At 38.2% G+C, this 17,983-nt stretch overlaps 1 protein-coding gene across 1 annotated transcript in view; it reads left to right on the plus strand.

Moving 5' to 3' along the window:
* Nucleotides 1-627: 627 nt before the first annotated feature.
* The window catches only part of LOC308105214 (uncharacterized protein), a gene marked incomplete at its 3' end in the record, with an annotated part of 35,805 nt that continues 18,449 nt past the window's right edge, over nt 628-17,983 (plus strand). The window contains exons 1-4 of the mRNA XM_080455849.1: nt 628-749; nt 6,286-6,370; nt 10,432-10,516; nt 15,342-15,400. The remainder of the gene's footprint in view (nt 750-6,285; nt 6,371-10,431; nt 10,517-15,341; nt 15,401-17,983) is intronic.

Consider the following 17,983-nt stretch of genomic DNA (forward strand, 5'->3'; position numbering starts at 1 on the left):
AACCTTCTAGTCAAAATAACAGATCAATAAAACACCTTAATAAACCAACAGACCACACTGGAACATGTAAATGATGTTCAGTTCAGTTCAGTTCAGTTCAGTTCGGTTTTATTTTCAGATCCTTTGGCCATGTATACAAATACAAAAATACATTGTACAGTATGATACTGTAGACCTACCACGTGTCTGACTCTGTTTACATGTGTAGGATATATATATATATATACATACATATATATATACATACATATATATATATATATATATATATATATATATATCCCCATATGGCCCTATCCCTGGTAATATTTCAACAACGAAAATAAATAAATAACAATAACACAAATAAATAACAATGAATGTTATTCTTCTACTTTTTTTCATTGATCATTGATGTATGATTGTGGCTGGAATGGGATCTTTAACACCCTTGAGTCGTAACTCTGCTTCACTTGCTTTGTTCTTGAACCCTTTATGGCAATAGATCATTTCACTACATTTCCCAGAATGCATGACAATAAAACTGAACTCTAATGACATCATTGAAATGGGAGTCATTCAGCTATCCAATCATGTATGTTGTCAAGCCAAGGTCACGTGACCTTTTTTTACTGTCAGTTCTTTCCCCCGATGCACACCAGCAGAGAGGGAGTCACAAAGTGCTGCTCAACTTCTGCTCAACTTCTTTAAATTAAAGTCTATTTGAATCAACATTTATCCATCAAGAATCAGTTTGATCTCAATCCTAGGTAAGTTAAGAATGAGATTTTTTAAATAATATAAAAAAAACAGCAAAATAGCAGATCTAAAATCTGCTGCAAAATTTGCTGCAACATTAGTTAATTTTTTTCTGTTTGTCATACAAGGAATTATATAGGCCGTATACGTGGTTAAACATGTATATTTACTGACTGGTGGAAAGCTGTATGTAAACGGTATACTTTTCAGGAAGTTACAACATTGTGTTTGTAAGATAATAACACTGCACAGCATCACCAATATTTTACCTAAATGAAGCGCAAGTAGAGTTACAAGGTTTCTGACCAGAGAATGTCGATAGGCCTATACTTGGTTCTTCCAGTGAGGATGAGGTTGTATCCATGAGGATGAGGTTGTATGCATGAGGATGAGGTTGTATCCAGGGGACGTGCTGGGATCCTAATTCAGCCTGGGAATCTCAGATCGAGAGGCCCGCAAGGTGCGCGGATAAGGGCCGCACACCGATGTCCCAAATACTAACCGATGAGCGGTATATTTTATCTATAATAATTATAGCTATGTAATGTAATATTTTTATTTATAATAAAAACATAAAATGTTATTATTTATAATAAAAATATACAATGAAAAAATTACAATAATGATAAAATCCTGGAGGTAATGTGCACCGGTGATTGGTCATTTCAGATGAGAGACAAGCCAGTGGGTCAATTACATGCGTTATATTTATTTTATGGGCCGCCCAGACCCAAAAAGTGGAGGAAAAAGAAAAGTTTTTTTTTTTACGGCCGGCCTGGTTCGGCCTGGAATGGAGCGGCCGTTCGGGAATTGTCCCAAATTTCCCAGTTGCAACCACGTCCCAGTCGTCCCTGGTTTTATCCATGAGGATGAGATTGTATCCATGAGGATGAGTTTATATCCATGAGTTTGTATTGAGTTTGTATCCAGAAGGATGAGGTTGTATCCATGAGGATGAGGTTGTATCCATGAGGATGAGGTTGTATCCATGAGTTTGTATCCACAAGGACGAGGTTGTATCCAGTAAGGATGAGTTGTATCCAGTAAGGATGAGTTGTATCCAGTAAGGATGAGTTGTATCCAGTAAGGATGAGTTGTATCCAGTAAGGATGAGTTGTATACAGTAAGGATGAGTTGTATACAGTAAGGATGAGTTGTATACAGTGAGGATGAGAGCGTGCCGAAAAACGAGTGCTCCTTTTTAAATCCGACTGGTTTTCCAATCGTACTGTAACATATTCTGGACAACATTTTAACAAGTGTTGTTAAAGTTGAAACATTACCTATTTTTTCCCTGATACTTATTTTCTTTTTTTGAAAATAGCAGATCTACAAGCTCACAATGCGACGTGAGCTTGTAGATTGGCTATTAATAACCTTAGCCTTTTGGGCTTGTTTTCATAGACCTAGTTGCTTATTTCTCTCGCAGAATCTGGCAACACTGCTGAGCTGCTGCTGCTCTGTTCACAATCGTGGCAAATTCAAAAATTCAATTGTAATAACAGAAAGGATATAACTTTAGGAAATTAACAATTTTTTTTAGACAAAAATAAATGTAAAATGCAATAACATTTATCTTCAGGTGTGCTCATTCTATGACAGAATTAAATGAATACATAAAAGGTCATTTGATTTAACATTTTACAAAAATGGCTGCTAAATTATGTACAATATTAAAATGAAAAGGCTATTTGGAAAATGTAAATTAAATAAGGCTAATACTTTTCAATCTTAAATGCATTTTTTTAAAAGACACATCTGAATGAATAATGCAATAGCATTTGCATTTCATCTCCAGGTGTGCTCATTCTATGACCGAATGAAAAGGCTAAAGAAAATGACATTGCTTTATCATTTTCGGATTCGAAAATGATAAAATGTAAATGCCATTGAATTATTCATTCATTTGTGTCTCAAAAAATGCATTTATTAACTGAAGATTAAAAAGCATTAGCCTTATTTAATTTACATTTTCAAAATAGCCTTTTCATTTGAGAATTGTCCATTATTTAGCAGGGCATTTTTTGATCAAATGACCTTTTATGTATTAATTTAATTCTGTCATAGAATGAGTACGCCTGTAATGTAAATGCTATTGCATTATATATTAATTTTTGTCTCAAAAAATTAATTAATATTGACCACTATTTAGCAGGGAATTTTTTGAAAATTGAAAATCAAATGATCTTATATTTATCGTTTTAATTCCGTCATAGAATGAGCACGCCTGTAGATTAAATGTAAACGTTATTGCATTTTCCATTTATTTTTGTCTCAAAAAATTTGTTAATATCCTGAAGATTAAAATGCATTTCTCTTATTTCAATAGAATTTTCGAATTTGTCATTTCATTTGAATTATGGCATCAATGTGTTCTGTTCTGTCTCAAATACTCTTTCCTTTCTTTTCTAAAATTAAGGACAATTCTGTCTTTAAAAGGCCAAATCTCCCTAAACGTACAGTAGGCTAATGTTCCAATAACTACTTTATTTTTTACCATGGGTTATGCAAGCACAATGAATAGGCCTAGCTATCTGCATTTAATGATTATCTTAAGTGTTTCTTATGGATAGGTTTTGTCTGTGGCATTTCCATAATTGTTGATAGTCTGATCTTTGGAATTAATTAGTCACCATCAGCGGCGGCTGTGCACGTCCGGGCCTGTTGGCTCGTTACGCCACTGTGTCTGACACCACAATAATAATTGCGCAGCTACAGGGCAGCGCTGTGTGTGTGTGTGTGTGTGTGTGTGTGTGTGTGTGTGTGTGTGTGTGTGTGTGTGTGTGTGTGTGTGTGTGTGTGTGTGTGTGTGTGTGTGTGTGTGTGTAGAGCAGGAATGGATATACAGTACATAAAGAGATTAAGCACTATGTAGTTTGTTTACATTGAGCTTTTTCAAAACAAAACAACATGTCATATTTCATTAGGTCGGGAGAGACAGAGGCAATCCCAGCAATATGGATGATTCTCACTATAAAATAAATAACATCTATGTAGACCAGCTTACTGTTCATCATCACTTACATAAACCTTCTCTACAGTTGAACCAACATGAGCAGAACATGACCTTATTCACTCATGCACCCAGTGGTGGAAAAAGTACTCACATGTTTTACTTAAGTAAAAGTATCATTACTGCAATGTGTAAATACTGTGTTACAAGTAAAAGTCTGGAATTAAAAATGTACTTGAGTAAAAGTACAAAAGTATTGTTATCAAAATGTTCTTGCATGCATGCACCCTCTTTAAGTCAAACAGGAAGTCATGAGTGGTTGTGGTGTAGAATAGCGCGTCCGGTTTGTCTCGGTTGTGTTTCTCAACAAACCTGCAGCTCTTTTGCTCAACTGACACTTTTTATAGGAAACCATGTTGAGAAAATGACACCAAAACAATTTCCTCATTCTTTCAACACATGTCCATTTTAATTTGACATCTTTCTTATCTGCAGTGGTGTAAAGTAACTATGTATATTTACTAAAGTATTGCAGACCTACTTAAGTACAATTTTGAGGTATCTTTACTTTACTGGGGTATTTCCAATATTCAGTACTTTTACTCCACTACATCTCAGAGGTAAATATTGTACTTTTACTCCACTACAATTATTTGCAAACTTTAGTTACTGGAATATTATTGTGGCACAGCTAAAAACACCCAGATACTTAAATAATGTACTTATCAATTAAACAATAAAATACAAGTGAAAAGTTTGTAAAAGTGCAGGGTGCTTAAAGCTAAAATTAACGACTACGCCACCTTTTGAGAGGTCTGGTCCTCAGTTAAAACTTTAAAAAGGCAACACAGGTTCGTCTGACAACTTTTAGATTTAAAAGGCAAAAACTTAAAACTGAGGCAAAATTGCAAATGTGAACAATCGACTTTTATTGAAATGACCCTAATTACAGTGGCATCTAAAACAGCCAATACAACAATAAAATGCCTATCTAAAAAAAACTAAAAAAGGGCCCACTAACTAAAATAGAATAAAACAAAAACAAGCAGTGAAGAATAAAATGATGGGTAGAGCACGGCAGGTAGGAGCCTTCACACAACTCCAGGGCCCCTGTGGAGGATAGAAAGACTGGGGCAGATCACTGGTATAATGGCTATTTAAGCTTGTTGTAGTGGCATAGCCACACTACGTTGGCCAGGTGCTGTGTAGTCAGAGACTTACCGACAAGGCAGAGTCATAGACCCTGCCGCTGCGGTTGTTGCGTGTACAGCACTGACCAGTGGCGGAACAACTGAAAGCCGGGCCAGGAGGCACAGCACAGTGATCAGGCCCCCCCTGCGCATGCACGCACGCGCGCGCAACGCGCACTCCCCGCGCACCCCCCGCGCACGCCGGATTCGGTCACGTTTTGGGGGGCTTTTTGTCACTTTATTTCGGTTTTAAGGTTAGGTTAGGGTTATGTTGTTTAATTCTTATTTTTGCCTGATTTTACCGATTTATTATCTGACGGCCCGGGCCCTCCTGGGTCGCGGCCGCCTCCCTGGCCTCCCCGGACGCTCCGCCACTGGCACTGACGTCTCCCCGCGGCACGGTGTCTGTCTGTCTGTCTGTCTGCTTCCCACTCCGCTGTAGTCTGTCTCCTCTGCGTTCACTCCCTCTGCTTCTCTTCGCGGTCACACCTGCGACCTGGCCATCCTCGGGCAGCCTCCCACGGACGAGGTCCTCCCGCAGGCAGGCAGGGCACACCCCGCCGGCCGCATAGCAGTTTAGGGGGTCGTGGCTCCCACTGGCCCCCCACCGACTGGGGTGTCCCTGCCCACCTTAACCCCAGTCCGTGGTAGCCGCCCTTGCTCAGGCCAGGCCGCAGCGCTTGGCCTCCTTCATATCTCACAGCAACCTCTCCCTCTCTCAGGTGCTCACTTCTGTCCCAAACATTTCCTCTGTCTCTTATTCACCTGTTTCCTAGGCTGTGTGTTTTCCACTTCCTGTCGGATATCATTAGTCATCTGACCAGTTTCATTGGATTTCATTGGATCAAATCGACAGGAAGTGGAACACACACAGGAAGTGAAAAGCCTAGGAAACAGGTGAATATAGGGCTCTTAATCAGGCTGCCACACCCAGACACAGGTGCAGGTCATCACTCAGCCTAGGGTTGTGTAGGTCAGTGGAAAGAAATATAAAAACATGCAACTCAACACACTCAGAAATAAATCACAGCAAAAGTAAATATAACACAACTCACTTCAAAACATGCAAAATATTAACCATAAAAAATATCATAACCAAAAACACAAAAGCATAATCACATTTTCCACCGGCTCACATCATCACAAAACATAGGTTAACCACTTGAACCCTGTATACATTTCGGCCATTTGAAAATGATCCGATTTACAAGATACAGCTTGTAGATCTGCTATTTTCAAAATATTTTTTATACATTTTATACATTTGAAAACTTGTGAAATGGGACATTTTGCATAATTTGTACTTTCTACTTTTGGTAGCCTACTTTAAGTACATTTTGATACCAATACTTTTGTACTTTTACTCAAGTACATTTTTAATTCCGGACTTTTTACTTGTAACAGAGTAACAGAGCCTTCCCTCCGAGTGGTTCCTCCAGCTCTACCTCCCCTCCAGCTGGTGCCACCACCCGGGCCTCCCCTCCAGCTGGTATGTATATACCTTTTATACATTTGAAAACTTGTGAAATGGGACATTTTGCATAATTCAATTTCAATTAAATGTTATTAAAGTGTCAAATCACAACCAGTTGTCTCAAGACCAAGGTTATAATAGTTTTGGATTTTTCATTATAGTTTAGTTTTAGTTAGTTTTGAATTATTTTTTTCTAATTCAGTTAGTTTTAGTTAGTTTTGACCGAAAAAAATCTAATTCAGTTAGTTTTAGTTAGTTTTCAGAGCGGGTTTGCTAGTTTTTATTTAGTTTCTATTTGTGTGAGAAAGCTTAGTTTTAGTTTAGTTTTTATTAGTTTTAGTGTTAGTTTTAGTTTTTTTTCATACTTTGGGTTTTTTGTCAGGTGCAGGATTCAACAGGTCAAAGTAAGTATTGTGTGATAAAAACTAAAACAAAAGATACCATTTAAAAATATATATTATTCAGTTACTGTTTGACAATCAACCATCCACACAACAGTCCACAAGATAGCAGCCTTAAGTGCAAAATGTACTGTGCCTGGTATAAATCAAAATAGCCATAGGCCTACAATATATGAACATAAACCCTTTCATGAGACACACAGGGTCCAGGGGTCTCAGGTTTCTGAGGTGCTCAGAGAGGCTGCCTTGTCAAGGTACTCGCTATCAGTGGTGGAAAAAGTACTCACATTTGTTACTTAAGTAAAAGTATCAATACTGCAATGTAGAAATACTCTGTTACAAGTAAAAGTCTGGAATTCAAAATGTACTTGAGTAAAAGCACAAAAGTATTGGTATCAAAATTACAAACAAAGGTAAAAGTACTCATTATGCAGAATGTCCCATTTCACAAGTTTTCAAAATGTAGGCTATAAAAGGTAAACAAATCTTTTGAAAAAAGCAGATCTACAAGCTCACCAAAGCATTGTGAGCTTGTAGATCGGCTATTTTCAAATGGCCGAAATGAAGTGGGTATAATGTATGTTTTGTAATAATAATCAAAATACCTACAAAGTAACTAATAACTAAAGTTTTCAAATAATTGTAGTGGAGTAAAAGTACCATTATTACCTCTGAGAGATGTAGTGGAGTAGAAGTAAAAATACAGACAATTGGAAATACTCCAGTAAAGCAAAAGTACCTCAACTTTTTACTTAAGTGGGCTACAGTAGGCTACTTGAGTAAATGTACTTAGTTACTTTACACTGTGGACCGTGGGGTTTTTCCCCTTGATAATTGCTCCACATCGTATCACCCGTTTGCACTACAAGGCAATTGTTATTGTCTTTCTTGCTGTTGTATTCAAATAAATCCCATATAGGACCATATTTCTCCCAACTTGTTTCTCCGTCGCCATTATAAAGTAACGTGCAGTGCCGTGCAGTCAGTCAGTCAGTCAGTCAGTGCTGCTCACGTGCTACGATGCACATTGAAAACAACCGGAGTAACTCGCCCCAAAACACGCTCACCCCCAATTCTTTCGCGTACCAGTGATTCTAATACCGCCGGATTTGCCCTAGGGCGACGGTGTTTTGGGGCGACTACGTCAGCGGACCAACGGTGACTGCAACTGACGTAGAACTGCGCAGGGGAAATGAATCAAATTAATTTAAATCTAAAAGGCTTATAGATATTGACAAAAACTAAAACGAAGGGCATTTTGACTATAATTTCAGTTAGTTTTAGTTAGTTTTGTAAACACACAATATAGTTTCAGTTAGTTATCGTTTTTCTTTTTTCTTCACAATATAGTTTCAGTTAGTTATCGTTTTTCTTTTTTCTTTTAGTTTTTATTTAGTTTAGTTAACTGAAATGTTTTTTCACCTTTAGTTTTCGTTATTTCGTTAGTTTTAGTTAACTATAATAACCTTGCTCAAGACACGTAGAGCAGAGACCCTTCATAATGAGTACATGTACTTTCTACTTTTGGTACATTAAGTACATTTTGATATCAATACTTCTGAGCTTTTACTCAAGTACATTTTTAATTCCTGACTTTTTACTTGTAACAGAGTACTGTAACAGAGTATAACTGATACTGACTCACAGCAAGAATGACAGAGCGGCCTCCTCTCCTCTCCTCTCCTCTCCTCTCCTCTCCTCTCCTCTCCTCTCCTCTCCTCTCCTCTCCTCTCCTCTCCTCTCCTCTCCTCTCCTCTCCTCTCCTCTCCTCTCCTCTCCTCTCCTCTCCTCTCCTCTCCTCTCCTCTCCTCTCCTTTCCTCTCCTCTCCTCTCCTCCTTGGGCTTGTCTTCATAGACCTGGTTGCTCATTTCTCTCGCAGAATCTGGCAACACTGCTGAGCTGCTGCTGCTCTGTTCGTTCATCTCGACCTCACAACTACTGTACACTACGCCGCTGTTTATTGACAGAAATACGCAGTTTGGGCTGTTTTCTATGTGTTCTCTGTGTTTCCTTTCTTTTCTAAAATTAAGGAAACACAGAGAACCGACAATTCTGTCTTTAAAAGGCCAAATCTCCCTAAATGTAGGCTAATGTTCCAATAGCTGTTTTATTTGTGACCATGTGTTATGCTACAGGTGTAAATGATCTAGCATGAGGTATGTGGACAAACGCCAGGCTTCTGTGTTAATAAGGTAACAGTAGCACTGCTAAACCTTCCTCATTTAACTTAAGACAACTGATTCTCCTCTTGGACATAAATAAAGTTTAATTTCTGTAGGTGTTATGCTATACTGTATAGGTTTTGTCTATGGCGTTTCCATAATTGTTGATGGTCTGATCTTTGGAATTAATTAGTCACCATCAGTGGCGGCTGCGTGCATCGGGGCCTGTTGGCTGTTACGCCATCGTGTCTGACAGCGCTCTGTGAATTTGTCCTTACATGTGCACATCCTGTGTGTGTGTGTGTGTGTGTGCGTGTGTGTGTGTGTGTGTGTGTGTGTGTGTGTGTGTGTGTGTGTGTGTGTGTGTGTGTGTGTGTGTGTGTGTGTGTGTGTGTGTGTGTGTGTGTGTGTGTGTGTGTGTGTGTGTGTGTGTGTGTGTGTGTGTGTGTGTGTGTGGAGAGCAGGAATGGATATACAGTACATAAAGAGATTAAGCACTATGTAGTTTGTTTACATTGATCTTTTTCAAACAAAACAACATGTCATATTTCATTAGGTCGGGAGAGACAGAGGCAATCCCAGCAATATGGATGATTCTCACTATAAAATAAATAACATCTATGTAGACCAGTTTACTGTTCATTATCACTTACATAAACCTTCTCTACAGTTGAACCAACATGAGCAGAACATGACCTTATTCACTCATGCACCCAGTGGTGGAAAAATACTCACATGTTTTACTTAAGTAAAAGTATCAATACTGCAATGTAGAAATACTCTGTTACAAGTAAAAGTCCGGAATTAAAAATGTACTTGAGTAAAAGTACAAAAGTATTGTTATCAAAATGTTCTTGCATGCATGCACACTCTTTAAGTCAAACAGGAAGTCATGAGTGGTTGTGATGTAGACTAGCGCGTCCGGTTCGTCTCGGTTGTGTTTCTCAACAACCTGCAGCTCTTTTGCTCAACTGACACTTTTTATAGGAAACCATGTTGACAAAATGACACCAAAACAATTTCCTTCTCATTCTTTCAACACATGTCCATTTTAATTTGACATCTTTCTTATCTGCAGTGGTGTAAAGTAACTAGGACATATACTAAAGTACTGCAGGCCTACTTAAGTACAATTTTGAGGTATCTTTACTTACTGGGGTATTTCCAATATTCAGTACTTGTACTTTTACTCCACTACAATTATTTGAAAACTTAAGTTACTAGTTACTTAGTAGATTTGGAATATTGTCACAAAACATAAATTAACCACTTCAACCCTGTATACATTTCGGCCATTTGAAAATGATCCGATCTACAAGATACAGCTTGTAGATCTGCTATTTTCAAAATATTTTTTATACATTTTATACATTTGAAAACTTGTGAAATGGGACATTTTGCATAATTTGTACTTTCTACTTTTGGTAGCCTACTTTAAGTACATTTTGATACCAATACTTTTGTACTTTTACTCAAGTACATTTTTAATTCCGGACTTTTTACTTGTAACAGAGTAACAGAGCCTTCCCTCCGAGTGGTTCCTCCAGCTCTACCTCCCCTCCAGCTGGTGCCACCACCCGGGCCTCCCCTCCAGCTGGTATGTATATACCTTTTATACATTTGAAAACTTGTGAAATGGGACATTTTGCATAATTCAATTTCAATTAAATGTTATTAAAGTGTCAAATCACAACCAGTTGTCTCAAGACCAAGGTTATAATAGTTTTGGATTTTTCATTATAGTTTAGTTTTAGTTAGTTTTGAATTATTTTTTTCTAATTCAGTTAGTTTTAGTTAGTTTTGACCGAAAAAAATCTAATTCAGTTAGTTTTAGTTAGTTTTCAGAGCGGGTTTGCTAGTTTTTATTTAGTTTCTATTTGTGTGAGAAAGCTTAGTTTTAGTTTAGTTTTTATTAGTTTTAGTGTTAGTTTTAGTTTTTTTTCATACTTTGGGGTTTTTGTCAGGTGCAGGATTCAACAGGTCAAAGTAAGTATTGTGTGATAAAAACTAAAACAAAAGATACCATTTAAAAATATATATTATTCAGTTACTGTTTGACAATCAACCATCCACACAACAGTCCACAAGATAGCAGCCTTAAGTGCAAAATGTACTGTGCCTGGTATAAATCAAAATAGCCATAGGCCTACAATATATGAACATAAACCCTTTCATGAGACACACAGGGTCCAGGGGTCTCAGGTTTCTGAGGTGCTCAGAGAGGCTGCCTTGTCAAGGTACTCGCTATCAGTGGTGGAAAAAGTACTCACATTTGTTACTTAAGTAAAAGTATCAATACTGCAATGTAGAAATACTCTGTTACAAGTAAAAGTCTGGAATTCAAAATGTACTTGAGTAAAAGCACAAAAGTATTGGTATCAAAATTACAAACAAAGGTAAAAGTACTCATTATGCAGAATGTCCCATTTCACAAGTTTTCAAAATGTAGGCTATAAAAGGTAAACAAATCTTTTGAAAAAAGCAGATCTACAAGCTCACCAAAGCATTGTGAGCTTGTAGATCGGCTATTTTCAAATGGCCGAAATGAAGTGGGTATAATGTATGTTTTGTAATAATAATCAAAATACCTACAAAGTAACTAATAACTAAAGTTTTCAAATAATTGTAGTGGAGTAAAAGTACCATTATTACCTCTGAGAGATGTAGTGGAGTAGAAGTAAAAATACAGACAATTGGAAATACTCCAGTAAAGCAAAAGTACCTCAACTTTTTACTTAAGTGGGCTACAGTAGGCTACTTGAGTAAATGTACTTAGTTACTTTACACTGTGGACCGTGGGGTTTTTCCCCTTGATAATTGCTCCACATTGTATCACCCGTTTGCACTACAAGGCAATTGTTATTGTCTTTCTTGCTGTTGTATTCAAATAAATCCCATATAGGACCATATTTCTCCCAACTTGTTTCTCCGTCGCCATTATAAAGTAACGTGCAGTGCCGTGCAGTCAGTCAGTCAGTCAGTCAGTGCTGCTCACGTGCTACGATGCACATTGAAAACAACCGGAGTAACTCGCCCCAAAACACGCTCACCCCCAATTCTTTCGCGTACCAGTGATTCTAATACCGCCGGATTTGCCCTAGGGCGACGGTGTTTTGGGGCGACTACGTCAGCGGACCAACGGTGACTGCAACTGACGTAGAACTGCGCAGGGGAAATGAATCAAATTAATTTAAATCTAAAAGGCTTATAGATATTGACAAAAACTAAAACGAAGGGCATTTTGACTATAATTTCAGTTAGTTTTAGTTAGTTTTGTAAACACACAATATAGTTTCAGTTAGTTATCGTTTTTCTTTTTTCTTTTAGTTTTTATTTAGTTTAGTTAACTGAAATGTTTTTTCACCTTTAGTTTTCGTTATTTCGTTAGTTTTAGTTAACTATAATAACCTTGCTCAAGACACGTAGAGCAGAGACCCTTCATAATGAGTACATGTACTTTCTACTTTTGGTACATTAAGTACATTTTGATATCAATACTTCTGAGCTTTTACTCAAGTACATTTTTAATTCCTGACTTTTTACTTGTAACAGAGTACTGTAACAGAGTATAACTGATACTGACTCACAGCAAGAATGACAGAGCGGCCTCCTCTCCTCTCCTCTCCTCTCCTCTCCTCTCCTCTCCTCTCCTCTCCTCTCCTCTCCTCTCCTCTCCTCCTTGGGCTTGTCTTCATAGACCTGGTTGCTCATTTCTCTCGCAGAATCTGGCAACACTGCTGAGCTGCTGCTGCTCTGTTCGTTCATCTCGACCTCACAACTACTGTACACTACGCCGCTGTTTATTGACAGAAATACGCAGTTTGGGCTGTTTTCTATGTGTTCTCTGTGTTTCCTTTCTTTTCTAAAATTAAGGAAACACAGAGAACCGACAATTCTGTCTTTAAAAGGCCAAATCTCCCTAAATGTAGGCTAATGTTCCAATAGCTGTTTTATTTGTGACCATGTGTTATGCTACAGGTGTAAATGATCTAGCATGAGGTATGTAGACAAACGCCAGGCTTCTGTGTTAATAAGGTAACAGTAGCACTGCTAAACCTTCCTCATTTAACTTAAGACAACTGATTCTCCTCTTGGACATAAATAAAGTTTAATTTCTGTAGGTGTTATGCTATACTGTATAGGTTTTGTCTATGGCGTTTCCATAATTGTTGATGGTCTGATCTTTGGAATTAATTAGTCACCATCAGCGGCGGCTGCGTGCATCGGGGCCTGTTGGCTGTTACGCCATCGTGTCTGACAGCGCTCTGTGAATTTGTCCTTACATGTGCACATCCTGTGTGTGTGTGTGTGTGTGTGCGTGTGTGTGTGTGTGTGTGTGTGTGTGTGTGTGTGTGTGTGTGTGTGTGTGTGTGTGTGTGTGTGTGTGTGTGTGTGTGTGTGTGTGTGTGTGTGTGTGTGTGTGTGTGTGTGTGGAGAGCAGGAATGGATATACAGTACATAAAGAGATTAAGCACTATGTAGTTTGTTTACATTGATCTTTTTCAAACAAAACAACATGTCATATTTCATTAGGTCGGGAGAGACAGAGGCAATCCCAGCAATATGGATGATTCTCACTATAAAATAAATAACATCTATGTAGACCAGTTTACTGTTCATTATCACTTACATAAACCTTCTCTACAGTTGAACCAACATGAGCAGAACATGACCTTATTCACTCATGCACCCAGTGGTGGAAAAATACTCACATGTTTTACTTAAGTAAAAGTATCAATACTGCAATGTAGAAATACTCTGTTACAAGTAAAAGTCCGGAATTAAAAATGTACTTGAGTAAAAGTACAAAAGTATTGTTATCAAAATGTTCTTGCATGCATGCACACTCTTTAAGTCAAACAGGAAGTCATGAGTGGTTGTGATGTAGACTAGCGCGTCCGGTTCGTCTCGGTTGTGTTTCTCAACAACCTGCAGCTCTTTTGCTCAACTGATTGATTGATTGAATATTTTATTAGGCAAAAAATGTAAAACAGCACAGTTACATTTAAAATACTTTGTCTAACAGGTCCGTTCATAAAAGTCCTTGCGGACTTGTTTCCAATGAGGGCCTTGGTATTTAATTCATAGGCATATATAGTGGCACCACAGTTCAAATATCATTACAAAATAAACAGCCAAAAACAATATATATAACACTATGTACAACAAAAAAAATAAAAAAGAGGGGAAAAAAATATGTACAAGAACAGGGGGGGGGGGGTCTGCTGTCTAACGGGAAAATGGTACTACCTCCACCTTTGGCCTCCTGAAAGGTGATTTTTTAAGGCTCTTTTAAATGAGCCCAGCGAACTGCATTTTTTGAGGGATGGAGTTAGACTATTCCAATCCTGGGTGGCAGTGCTGTAGAAGGAGAATTTGCCCATGTTTGATTTATGGGTGGGTGGTACCAAATTGTTGTTAACGCTCCCTCTGGTATTGTGACTGTGGGTGTCGCTAACCTTTTGGAGGTATTTACTCAGATATGCGGGAATTGGGGGCATATCGGGCAAATTTGCATTTACAATTTTGAAGGCCAGTCCCATTTTTAGTTGTTTAACCCTGTCTTCCACCCTGAGCCAGCCTAGGCTGGCAAAATGGGTGGGAGAAAGGTGGGTCATGGGCCCCAATCCGAGGAGTAGCCGAATCAGTTTGTTTTGGGAGGTTTGAAGCTTAGTCTTCAGTGACACTGAGGTGTTGGAGTACCAGGAGGTGCAAGCATAGTCAAAAAGTGGTTGAATCAGGGCCCCAGAGAGGGTCCTGAGGGCCTGAGGGTTGACAAAAGAGGAAACTCTGCCCATAAATTTGGTTCTCTGGTTTACTCTTTTGACCACCTTTGTAGCCATGCTATCACCTGTCAGGTATTTGTCAAGTACACAACCCAAATAGAAAACTGACACTTTTTATAGGAAACCATGTTGACAAAATGACACCAAAACAATTTCCTTCTCATTCTTTCAACACATGTCCATTTTAATTTGACATCTTTCTTATCTGCAGTGGTGTAAAGTAACTAGGACATATACTAAAGTACTGCAGGCCTACTTAAGTACAATTTTGAGGTATCTTTACTTACTGGGGTATTTCCAATATTCAGTACTTGTACTTTTACTCCACTACAATTATTTGAAAACTTAAGTTACTAGTTACTTAGTAGATTTGGAATATTGTCACAAAACATAAATTAACCACTTCAACCCTGTATACATTTCGGCCATTTGAAAATGATCCGATCTACAAGATACAGCTTGTAGATCTGCTATTTTCAAAATATTTTTTATACATTTGAAAACTTGTGAAATGGGACATTTTGCATAATGAGTACTTTCTACTTTTGGTAGCCTACTTTAAGTACATTTTGATACCAATACTTTTGTACTTTTACTCAAGTACATTTTTTATTCCGGACTTTTTACTTGTAACAGAGCCTTCCCCCGCGCCTCCCCTCCAGCTGGTGCCACCACCCGGGCCTCCCCTCCAGCTGGTATGTATATACATTTTATACATTTGAAAACTTGTGAAATGGGACATTTTGCATAATTCAATTCAATTAAATTGTATTAAAGTGTCAAATCACAACAAGTTGTCTCAAGACACGTAGAGCAGAGACCCCACATAATGAGTACTTTCTACTTTTGGTACTTTAAATACATTTTGATATCAATACTTCTGAGCTTTTACTCAAGTACATTTTTAATTCCTGACTTTTTACTTGTAACAGAGTAACAGAGTATAACTGATACTGACTCACAGCAGAATGACAGAGCGGCCTCCTCTCCTCTCCTCTCCTCTCCTCTCCTCTCCTCTCCTCTCCTCTCCTCTCCTCTCCTCTCCTCTCCTCTCCTCTCCTCTCCTCTCCTCTCCTCTCCTCTCCTCTCCTCTCCTCTCCTCTCCTCTCCTCTCCTCTCCTCTCCTCCCTGGGGTGCATTCCAAATGTGTGTTTTTAATATAGCAGATCTACAAGCTCACAACGCGTTGTAGATTTTTGTAGATTGGCTATTATCAAATAGCCGTAGCCTAGTTGATTCTTTTGGGCTTGTCTTCATAGACCTGGTTGCTCATTTCTCTCGCAGAATCTGGCAACACTGCTGCGCTGCTGCTGCTCTGTTCGTTCATCTCGACCTCACAACTACTGTACACTACGCCGCTGTTTATTGACAGAAATACGCAGTTTGGGCTGTTTTCTATGTGTTCTCTGTGTTTCCTTTCTTTTCTAAAATTAAGGAAACACAGAGAACCGACAATTCTGTCTTTAAAAGGCCAAATCTCCCTAAATGTAGGCTAATGTTCCAATAGCTGTTTTATTTGTGACCATGTGTTATGCTACAGGTGTAAACCATCTAGCATGAGGTATGTGGACAAACGCCAGGCTTCTGTGTTAATAAGGTAACAGTAGCACTGCTAAACCTTCCTCATTTAACTTAAGACAACTGATTCTCCTCTTGGACATAAATAAAGTTTAATTTCTGTAGGTGTTATGCTATACTGTAGGTTTTGTCTATGGCGTTTCCATAATTGTTGATAGTCTGATCTTTGGAATTAATTAGTCACCATCAGCGGCGGCTGCGTGCATCGGGGCCCACTGTTGTCTGGTTACGCCATCGTGTCTGACAGCGCTCTGTGAATTTGTCCTTACATATGCACATCCTGTGTGTGTGTGTGTGTGTGTGTGTGTGTGTGTGTGTGTGTGTGTGTGTGTGTGTGTGTGTGTGTGTGTGTGTGTGTGTGTGTGGAGAGCAGGAATGGATATACAGTACATAAAGAGATTAAGTACAATGTAGTTTTTTTTCCCAAAACAACATGTTTGTCATATTTCATTAGGTCAGGGAGAGACAGAGGCAATCCCAGCAATATGGATGATTCTCACTATAAAATAAATAACATTTATGTAGACCAGCTTACTGTTCATTATCACTTACATAAACCTTCTCTACAGTTGAATCAACATGAGCAGATTGTCACCTTATTAACTCATGCACCCAGTCACAAAAGAGAAGGAAAAAAAAGGCATATCATTTATATGTACCTGTCATTGTGTCATCTCTCTATATAAACAGCATTCATATGGGGAGAGATTTGTCTCAACATTATTTATGAAACCAATACCATGATGCAAAAATATTCCATGATTTACAAATGTATTTCCATGATCTACAAACACAAATTATTTTTTTGTGACTTTTGCAAATGTGAATTTGTAATTTTTACAAAAAATAATTAAACTAATTATATAATTTGTAAATAATCAATTCTGTGTGTGAATTGTTGAGTCTGCATTTGTGAGTAGACGAACAGACGCATGCATTCTTTTTTCCTGTTACATTATTTTGAGACAAACGTCACGCTTTTTTTAAGAACATTTTTACAAACGTATTTTCCTATCTGCAAACTTACTCGTAACTTGTAATTTGGCATTTAAATACATGTGCTATGATTTGTACACATATATGACTATTTGTAAATAGATCATTTGCAATTTGTAAAAAAATAATTTATACTTGCAGGCGCATTTATCATAAAATATCATTTGTAAATCATTAATTTTGTGTGTGAATTGTTGAATCTGCATTTGTGAGTACACCAACACACGCATTCAGTTTTGAGACAAGCTTCACACTCTTTTGGTGAGATTCACTCACAAATATCTGCAGATCCACACCTGAGCTTGGACTGCCCCACCCACACCCATACGCCCTTTGGAGCGCAAAGGGCGTATGTGACACTTTGGGCATTTTTTATATCATTTTAAGGTCTCCATGAGCTCTATCAGATGGTAAATGAATATATTTATTATAATTTTTACTTTTTAAAGAAATAAAGCCTGAAAACGTAAAGGTGTGAGAGAAAACCTGCAATTGAGCTTGAAGCGCAAAAGGCGTAAGGGCAAGTGCATTATGCCCCCCCTGGGTGACACAGGCACACTGTAGCCCCAGAACAGACCACATTTGGCACAAACACTGGTCAGGGATCTGTCATGACAATAGTCACACGAAAAAATGTAATCATATGCACACATTATGTGGCACTACAGCAGTGTTACAGCAGTGTCTAACATTTCAAATGGCCT

Source organism: Gymnoscopelus braueri (genome assembly GCF_963280865.1).
Source record: "Gymnoscopelus braueri genome assembly, chromosome: 17".
NCBI lineage: Eukaryota > Metazoa > Chordata > Actinopteri > Myctophiformes > Myctophidae > Gymnoscopelus > Gymnoscopelus braueri.